Raw genomic sequence first — 24,136 nt, 5'->3', positions numbered from 1 at the left:
CATATAATGACACCAAACTAACAAACGTACTTTTTTGCCTACGTTTCTTCAGGGGGGCAGAGATCTCCACACCCCCTTTGTAAATTAAATATACCAACTCCAAGATCACACCACAGTGGGAAAAAAGTTAATTTCCCAAGCCCACTGTACATATTATTCGTTTTAGATGTTATGAAATTCGATGTTATGAGTTTCAGATGTTTAGAAGGGGAAAATATGTATGTATGTGTGCATATATATGTATATGTATATATATATATATATATATATATATATATATATATATATATATATCAAAACCAAAAAAGCCCAACTGCAGAGGAGACAAATCCCAAACGTAAAACTGCAACAACTTCCAAATTCAAACGCTGCTTGCAGAGAAATAATCCCTGCTGATAGCAAATAGCGTGCAAAGAGTCAAATATTCCAAATAACAACTAAGCGAAATGGAATACACTTCCCAAACAATTCAGTTCACTTCAACTCAGTCCATTGCAGTCTATTTGCTATCAGCAGGGATTATTTCTCTGCAAGGAGCGTTTGAATTTGGAAGTTGTTGCAGTTTCACGTTTGGGATTTGTCTCCTCTGCAGTTGGGCTTTTTTGGTTTTGATGCATCATCTTTTTGCTGGGTCACTTGTGTGTGTGTGTGTGTGTGTGTGTGTGTGTGTGTGTGTGTGTGTGTGTATATATATATATATATATATATATATATATATATATGTATATATATATATATATATATATATATATATATGTGTGTATGTGTATATATATATATATATATATATATATATATATATATATATATATATATATATATATATATATATATATATATATATATATATAATATGAGTCTACTTTGAAACCTCTAAAATACATAACATCTAACACTGCAGATCACAAGAAAATAACATCCCCTCCACATATAACACCACCAAACTACCAATTACACTTTTTACGTTGTTTCTGCGGGGGGGGGGGGGGGGCAGGCACATAGTTAAAAAGTGTGTTTAGTAGTTTGGTGTCATATGTGGAGGGGATGTTATTTTCATGTGATTTGTACTGTTACATGTTATGGGCTTTAGATGTTTTGAAGGGGACAGCTATCAAAACATCCAAATGGTGATGTTTTTTTTAATCATGCACCTGTTCTCTGTCTGCTCAACCCCATCATGTAACTTACAATGGTCCTGAGTTATGCCATACACATTTTTGTTCTACAGTCCAGTGGCATTCCTGTCACCATCAGGATGTATCCTGTTAATGTTCTTTATCAGTTGCACATTAGTCTGGTGTTGAGCATTTCCTCCGCACAACATTTTGATCTTCAATCCGGTTCTCAACTGGAATGTCTTCTGTGCCCTTACTGAGTCCAGTGTGGATTTTTTTTTAACAGATGCTTCAGTTTTCTCCTACATCCCAAATCTATATCACTGGTAAATTATGATCCGGTAAACTGCTTCAGGGTATGCATGCTGCATAACAGGCTGGCATCCTGTCCAACATTATTTTCTCTGTGTTCTACCCCTAAGTACCAGTTTAAGATCCAGCTCCCCGTGACCTTCTACTGGGTTAAACATTTCTAAATACAACAGTTATTTGTTATTTAATGTCTAATGTCATTAGTCATCTTTACCTGTAATGTACATGGAATATACATTCAGGGAGATTTCTTAAGGTATCTATGTAACGATGCTGCAGGAACTTCTGCTTCTTGTCTGTGCAATGCCCTTTTAATGTGATTCTCATGATTTGTACAAGTGCACCATAATCCACAGAAAGCATTGGATACAATCTCATCTTTCATTCTGCTGCATAAGGCACTATGTTGATCCCCCACCCCAATTATTTTCTTTCCCATTTATCTAATATTTCTGATTCTTTTCCTGTTTAGAACAAATACCCAACATATTTGATGCTGTTTTGGTTCCATTTCAGTTGTCTCTCCATCTTGGTTGATTTATTATATGGAGTTCCAAAGCTGAATGGTTCTACACAGAAGTAGAAACTGCTTTAATGCTTTGTCACCTTGTGCAGGCAGGATGTTTTAAGTCATATGAAGATATGGCATCTTGTTCTTGCTACTACAATGTTGTTTTATTTTCCCTGGATATAAAAGAAAGCGGCAAATTCTAACCACTGCATGTTATTATGCCACACTGTATTTGTGAATAAAAAAAATGCATAGGTAAAGGTAGGAGGTAGAGAAGTCTGAAAAATAGGGGGGGGGGCTGAAGTTGCACCTCCGTGTTAGCTGTGTATCTAAGAATACTAATGCTATAGAATGGGATATCTAGCCATGTATAGTAGCCAGCATGCAAACCATTGCTTCAGCAAGGAAGTCATGAACTTTAACAGCAAATATATGAATGGAAACTGCTGTGGATAGCAACTCTCCATGGTACTTGACTGTCACCATTGAGAGTAATGACTAAGATGCCATGTGCTCACCCATTAGGCAAGGAATGGATTGATTTAACAACCAAAGGGGAGTTTAGATGCTCAGATGTGATTGGTGGGGGAGGTAATTAGCCTGACACTCGGACAGAAGGTCAAGGAGATTCAATCTGAATTCTGAGTGTGGTTAGTCTTTCATCTTGGATCGGAATTCTGAAATTACTGGAGCAGACTGGCAGAATGGTAGATGATAAACACAGTGATTATCACTGTTGATAGAATGACTGAGCACATTATATTCCATTTCAACAGAGTGCTTTTGGTTTTGGTATTGTAAGCACTGGAACATTTTTCTGCGGACAGCAATAATGATGTAGACCACATTATTAGTACTGTTCAAAAACTTATTTGTATGAAAGTAACATTTTGATCAACCAATCTGGCTACTTCTGAATGTATGTCTGAAGATATATTTCCAAGACGTAGGGCAAATGTGACAGGAATTTCAAGTGTACTGATTGCTCTTGGGTGGACAAGTTCCACAGATGGGAGTGGCCATTGTTAGGAAACAGAAGGTGCCTATGAAAATGAGGCACTGATTTTGCAGCAAAATGGAAAAAAATAGTTGATGGATCTGCAAAGAAAAATGGTGCTGAGATAAAAGCACAAATGGAATGTGTTTTTGTTGGATAAAAAGTCCTATATGGCATGTTGCCAAGTAAATGGAGTGCTGTGTGTTAAATGCTGTGGGGATATCCTTTGTTGATATTTGCCTAAGCTAAACCTTCTCAGCAAAATCATAATCTTCACAACAAATCCTGCAGAGCTAAAGATATTGTGACGTTAGAAAAGCAGCTCTAACCGGGGAGGCTAAAAACTGCAGAGATTACTTTCTAGTTCTTAAAAGTAATTCCATAGTCTCAAGTATCTATGTGTGTTTGTGTGTGCATGCTTCCTATTGTGAATTTGCTAATTTTCTCATCCATCTTTTACTGCATACCGATTACTTTTTGTTTTATTTTCCTGTATCTTATATGTGCATATAGTGACAGGGTACATGGCCTGCCTTGTCTTTGGTGAAGATCTACTCATTCTAAACAGCATTTGACTAAGACTTGATAGGGATCAGACCCCTTTAGGAGTTTCTACAGAAAGGTTTAACTTCAGATATATTTAATGATCTGTGTGAGTGAAGGTTCTAGCTTTCTGAACTAGTTATAAGGAAGTTGCATACAGTTGGGTTGGAGCAAACTATTTATTTATATAAAGTAAAAAAAAAAAAAAAAGTGTTTTCTAGAAAACTTTTTGAAACTTTAAAAAAAGGCTGATACTTGGAATATCAGAAATCACTTATAAATATTCTAAGAGAATGCCTGCAGATGAGATTGCTTTTCAAACCAACAAATAAACTCTGCAGAGAAAAAAAAGTGTTTATTCTGACTTGTTTAAAGTCTGCAAACTACACTTAGTTGTTACAGAGCGACCAGAATGAAGGTATATGAAAACTTGCATCATGCACTGATTTAATAAAGCAAGCTGCTGCATCTGCCTTTATTTAAAGTTAAATTAAGCTTCTTAAATTTGTTAACCCTGAGATTAGAAAAACTGCAAGGTTTAGGTTGCTAAACAACTCTACAGGACAACCATTCTGTGTACAGAATATTCTAGCAAAATGTTGTTGCTGTGTAAAGAACATAGTATATTTACTGAAAGCAATCTGTTTTGCTCTGAGATTTTTGGCTGAACTAAAACTTTTTTCCTGTGTTTTATCTGTGCTGTTTTGTTTGAAGTCAATGAAATACTGATATTTTATTAGAAGCACAGTCTCCAATCTGGAATGTGCTCCCCCCACAGCATACATAGGAAGAGAGGTTGTTGTAAGCCCATGAAGTTAGTCCAAGGGGAAAAAAAGTCACACAATTTGAAATTTATTTTACTCCTGTTACTTGCAGATAATTCCTTTAGGGTTTTAATCCTTTCCTCTATGCAACCACACACCTTAAAGAACCTCCGTAGTAAGGTTTCCGTAAAGCCATAGGATGTTTGATGACAGCCACTCATCCTAGTGGAGTGTAGACTAGTTATAGAAGGGGAGTTCCTCAAAACTTTTTAGTCCTGATTTATAGTAATATCCAGTAGAACTCTAAAGCAATGTTTTCTTCTTGACAAATGGCATGGGAATTCTTCAAATTCCAAGCTCTAACATGCAAAGTCCTTTTAGTATTAGCTTTTATTTTGGGGGTGGGGGGTGGGGATGATGCAATTGATGTAAGTGTGATGGTTGCCTGTAGTAATACCTTTCAGGACAAAAAATCTTGAGATTCTCAAGCTCTTTTAATATTGGTATTGATCTATTAATTGTTCCCCCTTTGTTTGCCATTGAAGGTAGAAAAGGTAATGTATTCCTTGCACTTGTCACATATATGCACAATGTGAACTTGGCTTATAAACATTCTTAATCTTGGTGGTTATAGAGATGAGGTAGAAATTCAGTTGTTATAGTTGCATGAAATCTTCTTGGGGATCACTTTAATCCTAAGATTCTGGTTTACCAAGCTTCTTTTCCCTTTTTGTGTAGCCAATTGTCTGTCCCATTCTTCCTTGTGAGAATAAACACACCTTTCATGCCTACAGAGGTGATGTCATGCCTACAGAGGTGATGTCACAGGGAGGGTCCGGCACTTGCATATATCCTTATGTCATTTCTTCTGACCACATGACTGTTTGTTTTTATAGGTTAAATTGCCATGCTGTCAAACTACTCTGACCTTGAGGAAGCTTGTTTTCCTATACCTCCATGTTCATATTTTCTACTTCCCCTATACATGTATATTGTGTGTGTGTGTGTATACGCACATGTATCTGTATCTATAGACACACACACGTGTATATGTGTGTGAGTGGGGGGGGGGTCCCCCTTATTAATTTTTGCCAAAAAAAAAAAAGATTGTCTTCTATTATTAACCAGAAGGTTCTGAGCAGGATTCTTATTGCCTTAGATTATTTGTTTTGTTACTAATATCTCTCTCCCCAGTTCTGTCTTTCAAATACATACTTTCAGAATGGAACTAGATCATATACTACCTTACAAGTCACACTAATATCAATTGTAAACTTAAAAATGCCACTAGAGAGCAGAAAAGTACACAGCTTATAATCCCTGTATCTTACCTGTATACTAAACTTCTCTAGAGTTGTTGTATGAACCTATTTTCAGCTATCCAAGTTTAACTTTTTACATAGCTAACCCCCTGAAAGGAAATTGCAGACTTTAACCTCAAAGTCAGTTAGGCAGTAAGACAGAAGAGCTAGAAACTTACCTTAACTAAAGATTGCTGTTTTATTGCTGCTTCTTATTTCCTTCTCCCATAATAAGTAGACAAAAAGGACTACACCAGTATTTCACAGGAATTAGTGTCTCTAAGAAATGCCTCATACCTACTAAAGTTTTGTAAATTACAGTCTCACTGTAAAACTGATTACCTCTCAGCACCTCTTGGTGCTACCCGCTCCGTTCTCCCTACAGGCTCACTCCGCTCTCCTACCCTACCCGCAAGTCCCACCCACCCCAAATAGTCCTAGCCTTATACTTCCTAAACCACACCCTCTCTCCTTTCCAACCTATCCCGGACTCAAATTAATTTACCTAAGCCACACCCTTCCTTTTAAAGTTTTCCAGTACTCTGTCTCTTACAACCCCTACCTATACTACTTTCATTCTGTCTCTCCACCCTTAGTATTTTTCTTCTTTACTACCCTACCTTAACTCTTCACTACCTAAACAACTTCTTTACCCACACAAGCTCTTCATCACTGCTACCCTACCTTATCATTATACAACTTCTTTAGCCTTCCTATTTCTCTTTCATTACCACCCTACTATATCTATATACTACTTAAAGAAAACTCCTCTACTTGTAGCATTACTCTTCTCGACTACCCTATCTTAACTTCTTATCTGATACTATTACATCCTAGCCCTACCTGGCAGAACCAGTTTACATTTACTAAGTAATATGTCTACAATAACTAAAACTATCTTATCCTTGGTAATACTCTCAGCCAGTCTTATACCTATCCTCACCACTACCCATCTCCTCACCTCTTTTGAAAAGGTGAATTGCTACTACCTCAACTACTCTCCTAAACAAACATCTATATATAACAATGCCCTTACCCATCCCCAAATAAATATCACTTCCACTTCTAGCTACTTGCTACCTAAATATCATCGACTAACACCCATGAAATTAAACCAGCCCACAATAAAAAAATTTAAATATCTACCTAGCCTTAATTCTAACCCTCTTTCTGTACTAAAATCACCCACCTTAAAAGATGGTGACATCCACCCTAACCCAGGCCCTTCTAATCTCTCTGCTTCACCTATTCTTAGTACCTCTCCCAACACCCTTATTACCCAGACCAGTCTCTCTAACTTCTTACTAATAGGTCATCTCAATATCCGCAGTATTAACAACAAAGTTGCCCATCTCCATGCCCTTCTAGATATTCACTCCTTTGATATCCTCGGTCTTACAGAAACTTGGTTAGAACCCACAACTAAGGATAATGAAATAATCCCCCCAGGATATAGTATACTGAGACACGACGGAGTAAAATGCAAAGGAGGAAGAGTAGCCTTATTGTTCAGAAATGAACTTACATGTCTCCTCTATACCTTATAACCCACCTGAAAATAGTAAAGTTAAACTCTTAATCATTGGATTTCAACTCCATCCCACCAAAGCATTTTATATAATCTGTATCTACCTACCCCCAGATAATAACATTACTACAATAGAGGATACCCTATGTTGGATATCTACTACTTTCCAACAAGAAACTATTATTCTAGGAGATGTCAGTACTGACTGGAATAGTATCAATATAGATTATCCTTCTTCTCATATTAATCTGCATGGCTTTAACCAAACTATCTCCACCACCACTAGAATTAACAAACCAAATAATAAAGAAACTATACTAGTTTGGATACTAATCAATAAACAAGAACTTACTTATAAAGTAGGGACCTTGCCTGATGATGTAAGTGATCACATGCTTGCTTAGATCATTAGACAAAAGAATGACATTACCAATGCCCCCAACTATAGGACTTCTCGAACCAAGAAAAACTTTCAGCCTGTATTATTTCAAATGGAACTTAGTGCCTGTGACTGGAACCCTCTAAAAACTCTCCCTCTTGAAGAAGCTGCTATATATTTCAATAACAAATTCTTAACAATCCTCGACAGGCATGCACCTAAACGATCTATTAGAACAAAATCCAAACTTGCCCCCTGGCTCTCAAAAGATACCAGACAAAAAATATTACTTGGAAGTAAATCCTGGGCTAAGTGGAGAGCAACCAGAAATACCCCAGATCAACAAACCTATAGACAGTTGAGAAATGCTACAAAAAAGCTATTCTCTCTGACAAAAAAGCTACTATTGCAAGCTGCAGCAAATTCACCACAATAATCTACAAAAAATCTGGGCAAGCGTTAATAACCTCCTTCACCCAGGCCACTCTAGCACTCCTTCCCCTCTAGGGTCAGAAAACAATACCTCCCATCAAACTGCCAATGCCTTTAACACTTTCTTCACAAACACCATACAAACTCTAGCCAATCAACTAGCTACAGACAACTCTGATCTACCTAACTCCTCACCTCATACTCTGTCAACATTCCAACTACAACTTATCCCTACCTCTTACATCCAAAAACTTGTCCACAAACGTAAGCCTTGCACCCCCTGTGCTGATAACTTACCATCTGAATACCTAGAGCAAGCAGCTAAAGTAGTCGCCTATCCTATATCTGTCCTGATAAATCATACCATAACTGAAGGAACCATTCCAGGTCTCTGGAAAATCTCCCACATTATTCCCTTACACAAAGGAGGTAACTCCTAATGACTATTCTAACTACAGGCCTATAGCTCTCCTTTCTCCATTAGCCAAGATTATGGTAAAATGTAGTCACCATCATCTAATGAACCACTTACTTCAACATAACATTCTAGAAAACTGTCAGAATGGCTTCAGGCCTTTTCATAGTACCACCTCAGCTCTCTTATCCTTCACCAACACCATTGATAATAACCGTAATAATAGCACCCTCTCATCAGCACTCTTCATCGACCTGTCTAAAGCCTTTGATATGGTTAACCATCTCTTACTCATAAACACTGTCATCCCTCTCTCTTGACACTAAAGCAATTCTCTGGTTCAAGTTTTACCTTAGTAATAGACAGCAAGCATTTCTTTGGGAGAATCAACTATCATCGCACCTTCCTATCTCCCTGGGAGTCCCTCAAGGCTCCATTCTTGGTCCTCTTCTTTTCTCATTAGTCATCAAAGACCTTCAAATAGCTATTCCTCAAACCACCTGTATACAATATGCTGACGATTCTACTATCATATGCTCTGCCAACTCTATATCTGAACTTCAATCTTTAACCCAGACAGCTTTCAACACAGTAGAGGCATGGTTCTCGAAACGGTGCCTTCTTTTGAACACCAAAAAGACCAAGCTACTACTGTGTACAACAAACAGTAAGTCCTCCCACATATATTTCTCCATTCAATCCAGTAATGGCACCCTTGTATCCCCCGACTCTTCCACCAAACTATTAGGAATTACAATTGATAATAACCTCACCTTTGACAATCACATTAATAACACTATTAAAACTGTTAATAAAAAACTGGCCTCCCTATATAGGATAAAACCTTTCTTAACTCCAACAGCCAGAATGACTATTGCCCACTCCCATCTAATTTCAACTCTTCTGTATGCAGCACCCATATACACTAATCTAAAAAAAATAATCTTACCAAACTAGCCAACTCCTATAATAGTATTGCTAGATTTGCCATTGAAAACCCATATAAAACTCGCCACTGTCTTAACCGTCACCAGCTAGACTGGCTGGAACTAAAAAACCTTCTGATACTTTCCCAACTTACCATCGTTCACAAGATTTTTTACCAACCTAACAATACTCCAGTACTAAACAACCTTATAGCACCCTATAGGAATCTTGATTCCTTACATTCCTCCAATAAACTTCTAGCCAGTACCAACAAGTCTAACAACTTAGCTGGTGACTCACTGTTCTCAAATACCATTGGAAAACAATGGAACCTCTTGCCATCTGACCTTTCCTCACTTCCATCCCTTCCTCTCTTTAAACAAAGTCTTAAGAAACTCCTTAAAACTCACTGGCTATGCCCTTGCTGTTACCCAGACTGATCCTCCAGATTTCTCTTTGTCATCTATTGACTTCCTACTTTCCTCCACTCTTTCCTGTCTACTCCTCTGAATTAGTAGCACCTATAAGTTATCTCTACTACTTAGGCACCAATTAGATATCTTTTCTACTTGATTATGAATGTATCCTGAAGGTAGTATTCCTGCCATTTTCTTTATACCTCTTCCTTTTTCTACTGTTACTGTCTAACCCTTTGGAAATAGTAACTGTCTGGAGTAAACTAGAATAGCCAAAGATTTAAATGTATTCTAATGTTGTGGGGCTGCCCTAGATATTTATACTGTAAAATGATCTGTAGGTGTATGATGTATTTATTGTAGTGTGTCGCATAGTCTTCCCAGAATTTTAAACTGTAATACCTTTCTTGTTTATTATAAACATTTTTTGTGTGGTGGTGGTTGTTTATATGTGGAGCTTTTCTCCCCGGGCCTCCACTGATAAAGGAAATATATCCAGCTGGACCAGCCCGGTCAACAAATGTAAAATATAAAAATAAAATAAATAAAAATAAAAGAAACTGAATAAAATGATAGTTCCTAAAGCTCTTCTAAATAATTCAGTTTTCCATCGCTCTGATTTTTTTTTTCTACTAAGGAATCATTGTACCTTTTCATAGTCTTTCTGGTGGTTTGTTCTGAAACTACAAATACAATAATATGTTCAACAATAGGTTGGATTAGTGAGCTATAAAACCTGTACATTGATCTGCATGGATTGACTAGATATGCTTTTAAGCATTAGATGGGCTAAAGGAAATGGTTTATAACTTTGGTAGATATGCACTGGTCAGGGTTTCAACTTATCTTTATGATTATCCTTAGTGATAAAATCAAAGCATCGCTAAAGATCTTTTTATTTTGCTGATGTGTGATCCTTTTAATGAGTCTGATGATGCTACTTTTTAAAAGGGGATGTTAATGCTATTGCATTAGGTATCTGGTTTTGTAGACTGTCTTGGAGAGCTGCACATCTTTTACTGAAGTAAGTGTATTAGTCATGATGCTGTCATCGGCATATTTCATAACTCCTAGTTCATTTCCCACTTATGTCTGAATGTCCAAAAAGAATTGACCCCAGTACAAAGCAATGAGAGACCCCCACTGGTAACTTTTGTGATAGACATCTAACTCCTATCCTGGTTTATTTTTGTTCTGTTTAGCCAGCTTTTTAATATTGAACTATATACAGATTTACATATAATTTAATTATACCCTTTTTGACACCTTAGCATGGTCAGGATAAGCAGCATGTTTTGGCCCTTCGAGTGCTGCTGTTGTCTGTTCATGGCAGTGTAATTTCGCCAGGTTATGCTAATCTGCAATCGGGCCCTTTTCATCAGAATTTAAATAAGCTTGTATACCTGTAGTAGACATCCCGCACTCACTATTACCATATTAAGTACTTTTTTTAATTTAAAAAAAGATAAAGTGGGAGGGGAACATGACCGGAGTGGGGGCTTTAGAAAATCTAAATAGAAGATGAAAGGCAGCCCCAGATTAGTATAAGAAATGTAAATAATCTTCTATTTCTTTAGAGGACTAACCTTTGAAAGATCTTCCAGAAATTGAAATTATCTAGCCATGCTCTAAAATGTCAGCATTGCATGCTCTAAAATGTCAGCATTGCCCTAACCAATCTCAGTATTCCATATTGGTAAAAGTAATCGGCACCTTCATTGCTACCTTTGTCGGAACCACCAAGGATACTAGTACAAGTGTACTTTGTTGCAGATGTGGGGTGCATTACACAGGACACACTTTGCACTTCTATTCTGCTTAAGTGGGCTTCACCCACTGTAGGGTGAATTACACTGGACAAGCCTTGCACTTCTATTCTGTTTAAGTGGGCTTCACCCACTGTAGGGTGCATTACACTGGACAAGTCTTGCACTTCTATTCTACCTAAGTGGGCTTCACCCACTGTAGGGTGCATTACACTGGACAAGCCTTGCACTTCTAGTCTGCCTAAGTGGGCTTCACCCACTGTAGGGTGCATTACACTGGACAAGCCTTGCTTAAGTGGACTTTTTCTACTCTATTCACATTCTCTTCTCCTTTATCTGAGCCAGTATCTGCTTGTGTCATCTTTGACATGGAACATGTTAATGCAATCAGGAAACTGAGCACCACACCAAGGATCTATGCTGTTTTTTTCGGCTCCCTGTTATCCATGTATGTTTGAAATTCAGTGATACAAACTTTCACTAGTGCTGACAAAATTCTAGTGTTTTAAAAAAAAAGAAATAGTCCTTCTCAGTCATCTTTTTGCAATGAGTAGTGCATTCTATTTCTTTATCAGACTTTCTTGTCAGGATATTAATAGCTTGCAAGACTAATAGCGTTAAGACTGGACTATATATTCTAAAGTATGCTTATTACCCTGTAGATGCCACTTGAAGGTCAGCTATGCCAAGAGTAGTGCTGAATGTAATGAAGATGTTGGTGTAAAACTCCTTAAGTGCTGGTTGTCTATGATATGCTTTTCACCAGACTTCTGGATGATATTATATTAGATCAAGAAAAAACTATAACCAAACTGCTCTACCACCTATCTTTCTATCCCACTATTTCAATGGAATGTTTATTCTAATAAGCTGTTTTGAAGAAAACATACCTTCTCAACAGTCTTGTGAATAAAGACAGTACACAGAAGGATGAATGAATTGTGCCTCGGATTTGGAAAGAAGTTGTGGAAATGGTAGAGATCCCCAAATGTACTCTTAACCTTATTTCCTGTTCCCAATTCCCTTAAAAGTAGTTTTCATTTTCATCTTTTTCTCATGGCAGCAAATAACCACATAACTGTATATTTTATTTTCTGATTAAAGGTCATGGTTTTGTCCTATATTTTAATCAGAAATGAAAACTGCAACTTATTTCACAAACATCCTTGTCTCAGCCTCTGGTAGATCACAGAATTGATGGCAAAAGCAATAATGTGGTCAAGCATTTTAGTCCAGATTATTCTTGGTTCACAAGATGTCTGTATTCCAGTTTATCATAATATAGTGGCAATATCATTTTAATGTCTTCCTTAATGGTGTTTTTCATGTAAGAAACCAAGGAGACCATTTTCCACCCAGGGCACTGCATTTCATGTTTGAAAAGTTAACATTACCTCTTTTTGAACTTTTTTGAATCATGAGGCACAAAATAGATGAAATTACTATTTTGGAAAACCTTTAGTGGCTATAAACAAATTCAAAATAATGCCGAAGGCACCAGTAGTGGAAGGCACACTCTCTAATATTAAAGTGCTTGTCCCGATTTTACATGGACTTTTATCAGAATGAAACAAATACTTGCATTATTTTTATACTCTAACCAAGTAACAATTTCCCTCCATTAATAATCACTTACTTGAAGATGTATACACACACACTAAACCCTACACTATCAAAACATTTAATTAAAACAAAAATGAACAAGTTTACAAGGTAAAATCAGTCACAATCTCATAGACTGCAGCTTTAACACTGTTTACAAAATATCATTTAAACCATGGAACAAAGCTGCCGCAAGTAATAGTTGCCACCATAATTCCCTCTTCTCTGAAATGGTTTGCCAGTCACCCCTTTTGTCTGATGGAGATGATTTCCAATACAAAAAAAATTAAACATTCTTTAGTTTGTAGTAACCCTAATAATTCTAAGAGCACTTTTAGTATCATCCCCTACTTGTACAATAAAAAAAGTTCATATATTCTATGTTTTAGAAGTCTTGTCTTCCCCACATAAAAAGCCTGGCATGTTTGAAACAGATGAGGATGATGATGAGCTCTGCCATATTGAAATTATATCTACCCATACAGTATATGTCTTTAAAGTAATTAATATTTATTTTACTACCACCAATAATATATGGGCGATAAGGGAAATCTCCACCATGTTTCCATGTAACCATTTTCATTTTTATTATCACAAATGTTTCCTTCAAGAATATTTTTGACATTTTTGTTTTACCCCTTTTAAAAATAAAATTAATATCCGTACCCAGTTTTGTCAGTAATGGTTTGTGCAACTGAAACATTGCAATTCCTTACCATAATTTCCTTAATTTTATTACTTCTAAAATCAATGGGTAAAACCATCGTGCTATCAAATATAGTATTTGGATATCAATTACTTCATGCCTCAATTTTCCCACATTTAAAAAAGGCTTAAAATCAGTAGTTCTCTTAATGATCACTTCACTTCTCTCTCTACTGCTTCACGTAATCTAGCCAGGTACCCCCCTTTCCTTTTTAATAAAGCTAATTCCTTCACAAACTTTATCTTCTGAAATCATTTGTGACAGTCTCACCATCTGTCTTTTAAGCAATCCATATTTTTGTCTAAAGGGGTGGGGACTACTATATAAAAGATAAATCAAAAGGGTGCATTTCCAGTAAATAGATTCAAATCTCAACTTTATATCTTTAAACAATTCAATGTCTAAATAATTAATAGTCAAATATTCAAAAGGAAAAAAAAAACAAGTTGCTGTATTAATAAACATCAAAAATTGGTTGAGACCCACCAAAGAACCTTCCTGGATTAAAAAGATGTCCAAAAACCTCCTGGACATGTTCCAAGTTCCCTCCTCCTGTATTGGAGGTATTATAACTCTGTGCTATTTGCTTGGAACATTTGGGGGGAGGGATTAAAAAAATCATTAATTTCATCAGAATAGAATTTAATATTATCCAAAAAATTGGATTAAAAATTGCCCCCCCCCCATAACATAACATTATTGTCATTAACTGCCACTGATACCACACCTATAGCTACTCCCTTGATCTGTTTAAAAATCTCTCCTTCAAAGAAAAATATTGTGGAGTCCTGCAAAGTAAACACAATTATTGTGGGGAACAAGTTCCATCATTAAAGAAATATTTCTAACTTCCCCATTAGTCAATCCTTTGAAGGAGACCAATGCTTGTGTAAACCACTCTAAAACAAATGTCATAATCTGTAGATCTGTTACATCAGTAGTAACTAGTATAGTATTTAACTTTAAAGTTAACATTAAAAAAAGCAAATCTAAAAAGTTTCAAGAGTCTTTAAAAACATGCCCTTTGTCATTAAAGAAACACTTCCATTTAAAGTCAGTAAACTCAGCAATAGGCTCTATTTTAGACTCAGCTGAAGCAGTCACAGTTCTAATTGGTGCATGATGTACACATTTGTGCACTTTATGGATGCCAAAAAAAATGGTTTATGAACACTTGTCTTATTATTTAGTTAAATCGCCTGTCACCAGTAGATCATGCAAAATAAAATCCATGGCTTTAAAAGTAAGATCTACTTCCTGGTGTGAAACTGTTTACAAGTATCAGTATCTCATAATAACTGAATAATCTTTTGATTATACATCATTGTGTCCCTAAGTCCCACCCCAATTGTCCAGCTACATGACCCTGATAGCCCTGTCCTTCCTCAACTGATTGATTCAATAGACATGCTTCCTGCTTAAATTGTAATATTTATTTCTACATTCAAAGCCATATTACTAAATTCAGCTTTACATAATTCAAATTGATTTAAAATAGGGTTCACTGGGGGCAACTTTAAATCCCCTATGAGCTCCCCAAAAAAAATCAGTTGTATATTGATTTTCCCAATAAACATTAAGTTTTTAATCAGTAAATCCACCACAGAAATGCTCCTGCCTGGTAGAAATGTAAATCCATTTGTTGAATAAACTAGCATACTCTAAATTAACTGTTAAAATACTATAATTGTACATTTTAAATCTCTTGAAGGAAAAAAAAAACATTATTCAAAACATTTAATAAGTTCACACCCTCAATCTATTTCTCCTGGACATGTTCCAAGTTCCCTCCTCCTGTATTGGAGGTATTATAACTCTGTGCTAGTTGCTTGGAACATTTGGGGGGAGGGATTAAAAAAATCATTAATATCTTAAACAAAATCATTCATACCAGGAGCACCAACATTATTAGTGTCATCAATAAATCAGAAAATACCTCAGTAGCTGAATGCAGGGAAAGCACTGCACATATAGATCTTGACCCAGGTATTACTTCATTAGTAGATTATCACCAGTATTGAAAATTAGGGTAGCAACATTATAATAACCTTTTGCCACATGGAATTGTCATTGCAATGTTGATGCATTATTTTTTTTAAATATTTGTTATAAATTGTGTGTTGCAATATTATTGTAGGTGTAAATAAGGTTTATTTAATATTAAGCTTATATGACTAATTTTTCTTTCGTATTTATTCTCTACTGTTTTAGTATTGTGTGTTAGCATGGGAAAGGATATGATGTCAATATGATGTAAAATGAGGGACAAATGGTTTGGAAAGATTTTTAATTGAGTGTGTATAAATGATTTTGTAATTGACAATGGCATTCTGATTTAAGTCCATTTTGAACAAGGTCACTAGGTATGCTAATAAGGTGATATTCTGATTGACATCTGCAGGAGTAGTGCTTTCCCTGCATTCTGCTACTGAGGTGTTTTCTGTTTTATTGGTTTGTGATTGTCTGCCTCAATTCTGTGTATACTTTGGATTATTAGTATGATCAACCCCATTAGTGTTCAAAGCAGGTATATTCTCGCCATTAAAATAGAAGTCTTTTTTAATCAAATCTATTGTTCGAGATGTTGGCATTCCCCATCTCATTGTCTTTCAAGTCTCAAATTACTTTTCATTCATAATTGTTATTACAGTAATTTTTAACTTTAACACCATTAAATTTGAAATATTTACTTTCAAATAAGAAGTAATTGGTGATAAATATCTCCAAGTACTTGATCTCATTCAATAGGATACCCATGGTTCAAGAATTGTCCTTCAATATTAAGGAAATCCATTCCAAGCCGGATTGATTAAACAACTCCACCAAGTCACAGTAAAACATGAGCAACTCTGTTTAGGAATTTAAAAAATGTAATCCCTTAGGAACTTTCTTGTTTTTAGTACATTCCAGCAAAAATGTTACCAAACTGTAATGTTTTGAATTTCCTCAACTTCTTTTCAAATTTCTCAAAGCATTCGCCAAGGGAGGATTATATATCATTAACACCACTTCCTGTACTGTTAAAAGGAATAGTTGGTCTAACCAATCATAAAAACAATACCTCCCTCACTATTGGAGGAGTTCATTGGTTCAACAGAATGCTCATAACTACCAGCAGCCACTTCTTCATTCCCTTCCATTATATGAACCTCAGCTTTTGGAACATGGCATGGCTGTCTCACTGGTATGTACTGCTAGTTGATAAGATTACAGCTCAGTTGACTTAAGCTAATTGCTGTAAAAACATTTAGTGGCATCTTAAGGTAAAGAACTTCAGTGCTACATGTCTTCATGTAGAAGTGACCCTATATGGTGTTCCATGATGACATGGTATTACTAAAAACAATTTCTTCCTTCAATCCAAAAATAATCTTGGCCATATCACAGTTAATTCATTTTCCAGTTGTTTCTATTTTATTTTAATCCAGAAATCCCAAGATTATGCAAATAATTTATACATGCCAGATGTACACAGAACTCAAGAACAAAGAAGGGCATATCAATCCTGGAAAATGGATAGACTTTGTCTTCAAAAAAGTGAAAGATAAGATACCTCCCAATAAACAATGTTAGAACTGACTTATTTTTTATTTATTTATTTGTTTTGACATCTTTTTACCTGAAAAGTCTGACTGGGTCAGAAGGTGCCCATTTTCAGCGGAAGCCTGGAGAGCAAAGCTCCACAATTGCAGTCTTTCAAAAAATGAAGTACAGATATTTTAATTCACAAAGTATCATATTGCACTGCAAACCTAAGAGTGAAAGAGTGTTGTAATGTGAAAAAACATAAAACATTTTTTGTTTTTTTAAGTGTGCTCTGCTAGGACACCTAACGAGCTGGGGAAAATATGTGAGGAAAACTTCAGTCGTTTTTGTTACATGGATTAATGTTATTTACTTAATACCATTCTAATAAGATATTTAAAGAGATTACATGATTGGAGACAGTGGGGGTAACTGAGTGATGTCTTAGGATGAAAGGTGGTGTTCATATTATGGTTATAGAAGGATGGAGAGAAGGAGATTAAAAAATACTGTGGGGGTGGGGTGTCTTCAGGAAGCTTAGGTGAGTAGGGAGGAAAAAGGTAGAGGAAAGGTCTGAAGGGATGAAGTGGATAACATTGGGTAGTGGGGAAAAGCAAAATGAAGTAGTGGAGTATGAAGTTTGAGAGGATTATGAAGTGTGATTTAGGTTGAAGTGGCTGAGAGACGTATAGTGAGGAAGTCCAGCCAGGACTGGCATGGAGCAGGTCCAAGATTTTGTAAAGTATTCTTTTAGGGGGCATTTAAAGTTGGATGGGTTTGGCTATAAATATAGTAAACCAGTGCACCTTGTAGGGAGCTTTTCACTAGAGCAGCAGCACCTTACTTTAGAAATGATATTGGAAGCTGCGACCTGTAATATTCTCTGCACCTTTACCAAACACTACAGTTGGAAATGTATACTACAGATGGGATAGGTTTTAAAACAGCTGTCCTGCTGGACATCTTGTAACCTTCCAATCTCCTCACATAACTGACCAGTGCTGCCTTGGGTTCTAGTCAAACGTTACAATTTACGGATACAGTAATGCATGTAAGGTGGCAGCAAATTTAAGTTTTAAGGTGTTCCAATAGACCTTTGGATATAGGTCACTGTAACAGATGAGCTACTCTTTCTTCTCTCCAGCCAAAATGTACATAGTTATTTTGTATCTTTACTGAGTACTATTTCAGTCTTATTTGCTATTATTTCATTAGGCACTAGATCTGTATATAACAATTATTTTATTAATTTAATATTTGTTTACCGGGAGTGTCTGGCTGGGCTGGAGCACGTTTTCACAGAAGCCTGGGGAGAAAAGCTCCACACAAAATAATACAAAGATATAAAGTAATACAAATAATGTGAGCAGAGACATTTCTGATATGGAAGTGGGTAGAGTTACAACTAATGTATTACAAAAATTTAAACAAATGTATCAAAGATATATACTAGTATGTACAATTGCATGAAATGTATTGAGAAGGTAGAAAGGATGTGATAAGTGAGGGTGAGAGGTTAGCAAGCCAAGGAAGCAAAACAGTACAGGCTACTAAGGTTGTCCTAGATTTGAACTGGACCTTAGGAACATATTTACATAGTATAATTCTTTACCTTCCTTAGCCAAGAAGAAAATAAGTCAGTAGTTTAAAGAGGGGTGGAGGATGGAGAAGAGCAGCTAGGATTTTCACGGCAGGGGGTCAACCTGGGGCTTGGCAAGAACAGAGCCAGTTTATTTTGAAGAAGGTTCCTAAAAGCTTTCTAAAGTGAGAAGGGCTAGCAGTGGATAGTATGGTGTTGGGGATAGTGTTCCAAAGTTTAGATATGGCATTTGAGAAAGTTGATAGTCCATGCTTATTATTTGGTTTGGATATCTTAGCAAGTTTTTATCAGTTGATCATAATTGTCTGATTGTAGAGCATGGGGAAAGAATGTTTGTTAGAGCAGGACAGTTGCTTGGGTAGTAAAGGATGGAATTACAGATAGTAAGCTGACTTTGGCTAGAACTTCCAAATGTTATTAGTAATTCAAGTTTAAGAAGTGACGTGCAGTGGTCCCTATATGTTGCCTGACAGGTAAATTTGGCAATTCTGTGGTAGCATGTGTTTTGAGTTTTTGAAGGTCTGTTTTTTAAGGTTAGTCAGTAGTGGGGATGCATAAAGTAGAGAAGGTAGTAAATAGGATCTAGCCACAGTAATTTTGGTGAGCTGTGTAAGGTTGTGCTTGATCCAGTAAAGAGAACCTAGTTTGGTATTTACTTTCTTAATGGTTTGTGCTATATGCAGGGAGAAACTAAGGGAGTTATCTATAATTACACCCAGTAGTTTGGTATTCTCAACTGGGAATATAATGGTATTGTTAGAAGAAAAATAGAGAAGGAGCTTGTGATATTGACTTTGGCATTATGTGAAAAATCATTAGTTTAGTCTTGCTAGTGTTTAATATGAGGTGGTTAGAGGCTAGGAATTGTTCGATCTCTGTAAAGGCTTGCTGGGTTTGAGTTTGGAGGTCAAGAATAGTAGGAGCAGAACAGAGAAGCATGGAGTCATCGGCGTACTGGATTGTTTTAGCTGATGAAGTAGCTAGATGGAGGTTGTTTGTGAACATTGTAAAGAGAATGGGTCCAAGAATGGAGCCTTGAGGCACACCGATGTTTACTGGTGCTAGGGATGATGATCCTTCGCACCACTTGACTGCTTGTTGCAGATTAGACAAGTAGCTTTTAAACCAGCTGAGGGATTGAAGGGAGAAGTTGAGGTTAGCTAGTTAGTAGTTTTTGGTGGGAGCCAGTGTCAAAGGCCTTTGACGTGTCTAGAAAATGGATGAGACATAGTTTGCTATTGAGAGCATGGTGAATGTAGTCTGAGAAATCTATAAGGGCTGTCCTTGTACTGTTTTTTGGTCTGAATCCATGTTGGGTTGTGGCCAAGTGGTTGTTTTTAAGGAGGTGGTGAGCATTTGAGTGAATACATCTTTCAAGGAGTTTAGCTAGGGGGGAGAGTAAAGCAATGGGTCTATAATTGGATAAAAGACTAGAAGGGCCACATTTGTAGAGAGGAATAATGTGGGATATTTTCCAGATCTTTGGGATGTAGTGTTGTAATAGACCTGTTTATAAGTATGGCAACTGGGTAGGCTATTGAATTAGCTGCAAGCTTTAGGAATTTAGGTGGTAGTTGATCTACTGCAGGAGAGGATGTTTTTAATTTACAGAGGAGTGATTTAATGTAAGAAGTTGTTACTGGTTTCATATGAAATAGATTTTGTTTATTTAAAGGAGGGGCGGGATTTGTGAGTACAGCAGGAGGAGAGGTGGCAAGGAGTGATGTGATGGCATTGATAAAGTAATTGTTGAATTGGGTTGCTATGGTTTCTTTAGGGTTAGTGGTGAAGGAGGGGGAGTAGTGGGTTTGCTTGGGTTAGTGATGAAGGAGGGGGAGTAGTGGGTTTGCTTAGGTGTAGTAAAGTATTGATAGTGGACCAAAACTTTTTGGGATTATTCTGATGTTTATACTGGGCAGTGGTAAAGCAATTCTTTTTGTCAAGTCTGATATGTTTTTTTTTCACATGGTTTCTTAGGTACTTGTATGCCTCAAGGGCCGTTGAACTTTTGTTGGTTTTGTAGTTGTACCAGGCAGTATCTCTTTGGGACTTAAGTAATTTGTTAGAGGCAGAGATCCAGGAGTTAGGGAAGGGTTTGTTTCTGATTTTTCTGAGGGGAGCAAGAGTATTGAATACATTTTAGAAAGTGATTAAAGAATTCAATTGCCTCATCCAGAGGTAGTTGTTTTAGTGGTGACCAATCTATTTGTTGAAGGCTAGTGTTAAAAGTTAGTGGGGAGAAATTTTTGGTGTTCCTTAGGATTTTATGGATAGTTGTTTTCTGTGGGTGAGTTTGCTTTCTTAAGAGGAATGTAGGAAGGTGGTCACTGATGGTGTCATGTAGACAGCCATAGTGGGGACAGTGATTAGGGGCATTAGTGAGTATCCAGTCTAAAATGCTAGGTTTCTTTGATCTTTTAGCTCTTCTTATTGGTGAGTTGATTGAGTAAAATTATATAGCTTGATTAGGTCTGGGTGTGAAGAGGAGCAGGATAGGCAGTCAAGGTTGAGATAACCAATTATTAATGCCTCATTGGGAAATGTAGACTGGGCCCAGCTTAATAAGGTCTCAGCTGTGGAGGTATTGCCTGGTGGGATAAAAATGCACATGACTGCATTGGGGATAATGCATGTGCTTCATGTATCCTACCTTTTCTTTTTGAGCTTGGGCTCACAAGATTTTTAGCATTATATACTCTCTTAATTGTAAATTATTTTAACAAATTTTCCTAAGGGTGGTGAAAGTAAGGCTTTAGTTACTAGACTTTAAATGTCATACTCTGCAAACTAAGCAGCATGCATTATTTAAAAAAATGAAAATTAGTTCAAGTTCAAGTTTCAGGCTCCTCAACAAAACAGGGGTTGACAATGAATTAAGTAGATTGTTAGTAACATTGTTTCCCAACTACTTTTTGCATGACTTTTGCCAGTTTCTTGTCTGCTAGTACAATAGGGTCAACTTTCCATTGCTTTAAAGTAGAATCTGTAATTTTCTAAAAACAACAACAAAAAAGAATTATACCACCATGGTCAAAGTACATGGAATTATTTTAATGTGCTGTATGTCGGGAGAAGTATTCTGGACATTAGGCAATAATCCAATTAATTTTTAAGACACAGCTTAGGTGTATGTGAAACCTATCTTGTGTGGATCCAGGATTCTTCAGCAGTTACTTAAACTCGTTGGAGCAACATTTATTGTTACTAATAATCTGAGCTCTGTGGTATCCTTCTGAGTTATGAGCATTTTTGTCAATATCAAGTAGAAATTGGATTCTCCGCCTATTATAGAAGTATCATTCCTATTAAAGTCAGAGTCTGCAAAAAAATCAACACAAATGTTAGACTGGCATGATGTGAGCCTTCCCTAAACTGTGCTGATTAGTACTGGACATTGAACTATTTTAGTTTTTATAATTCTCTACCTGCTGCCCTCATCTGATATGGTTTCCTGTTATTGGGGGAAAAAAAATCCTACCCCTCCCCCATTTTGAGGAAGATGAATCATTTCCAAAGATTTTCTTAGTCATTTGTCAATACGCCTCTCCAAGTTTGGTTTACTGTTGTAATGTTTCCTTTTGTTATTTCACGATTTACAATTATTTTCCTATTTCTTCTGTTATATTTAATTGTATGATGCTCTACCTCCTAATTCTCTGTGGAAAGCCCTCTGACCTTTGCCATGTAAGGCGTTCCACTAAAACTGTCAGTTCAGTGCATGAAAGCAGTTCTGAGGACTGGGTTGTTTTTTTTTTTTTCTAGTGAAAGTACCGATGTCCAAGTTATTGGTTTAACTTGTGTTGCAATTCTAAATCCTTACAAGTATTGCCCTTATTTGATGACAGCAATGTTGATGTTTCTGAGGTTCCATATTGCAGTGAAATCCTGCTTGGCCAATAATGTTGCATCTTAACCTGTACTATTATGTCTACTTGTTCACTTACTGTTCCATACATACTCTCATCAGCTTTACTTTGTTTTGAAAGTTCACTTTACACTAACAACTTTGGTAATTTTACAGGCGTAAACACTTATAATTTGATCTACCTTTTTTTCATTGCATTGTATTGCTGATATGTTGTGCTGGCTATTCATATGTATCTTAGTTTTAGTTTTGTTTTCTCAGTATTGCATGTTCAAACACTCATTATTTTTTTCTCATTGTATGCTTGAACGATTCATCACATTATGTATGCATGTATCTATGTCTGTATATACGCCACTTTCTCTCTCTATTTCCTTCCCGGGCGTTTGCTGAAAAGGCCCCCCCCCCCACCAAGAAGGACTTCCCCATCGACAAAAGCAATTCATAAATAAAGTAAAATTAAAAAAAATTGGAAAATCACAAATGTTATGGGTTCTTCTAGGATATAATGATTTTTTTTACTACTGATTACTAAATTAAATATAGAAATGTATGAAGTATGCTGTAGTATTAAGTTTGTGTGTGTAAAAACTCATGGATATTCTACAATATTCTGGACAGCTGAGAGAGATTCACAGCTCAGCTAACATATCTTGGCCTAGATGTCTGAAAACAATCCATAAGTGACAGTTTTCATAGAAGTACAACCTACTTTTATACCATTTTTTTTAAATAAAAATGCACTGCAACAAGCACAAGGCTGCCAGCAGTACAGCATACAGATGCAATAAAGTTTGTGCAATGATGAAATAGGTTGCAATTCATTTAAAAAGTAGTCTTATATAAAATAGCAAAATACCCCATGTGATATTAGTTAGATAATAAAACTGAATGTGAATGCACTTGCATCGTTTTTATCCTGTCACAGCTGAAGATCCGGAAAAATAAGAGCAAGTCTGTGAAAAAAAGTCGGTCCTATATCAACATTTCCAGCTGCAGTCTAGCACTGGTAACATAACCTGCCATCATGTTGGAGGACATAGTTTCAGAATGCCATCAGAAGCTTTGTCCTGATAGCTTCAGCTAGGAAATAAATAATTCCACCTAAAAAAGCACACAAGTAACAGCTGCCACTATGGGAAGTGATACTGATAATTGCCACTCATGCAGAGCAATTTAAAATGTAATGTGTTTCCTACTAATTTGTTGTGTCTTGAATTAAGCCAACTTCAGGATAAAAATATTCTAACCTTTTGCATTAAAAATGGGTGATCATTTCAACTGCTTATGAATAAAGCAGTGATGAGCAGTGTGCAATGCTCAAAGCAAGGTGCCAAAAGTACACCAAATAAGTAACGATACCAGACAAATGAGCCTGAGCAACAAAACCAAACAAGTCAGCATAAAATAAAGTACTTGCTCAGGATCAAAC

Source organism: Protopterus annectens, chromosome 7.part0 (assembly GCF_019279795.1).
Source record: "Protopterus annectens isolate FY-2018-M chromosome 7.part0, PAN1.0, whole genome shotgun sequence".
NCBI lineage: Eukaryota > Metazoa > Chordata > Ceratodontiformes > Protopteridae > Protopterus > Protopterus annectens.
Note: the sequence above shows the minus strand (reverse complement) of the source record.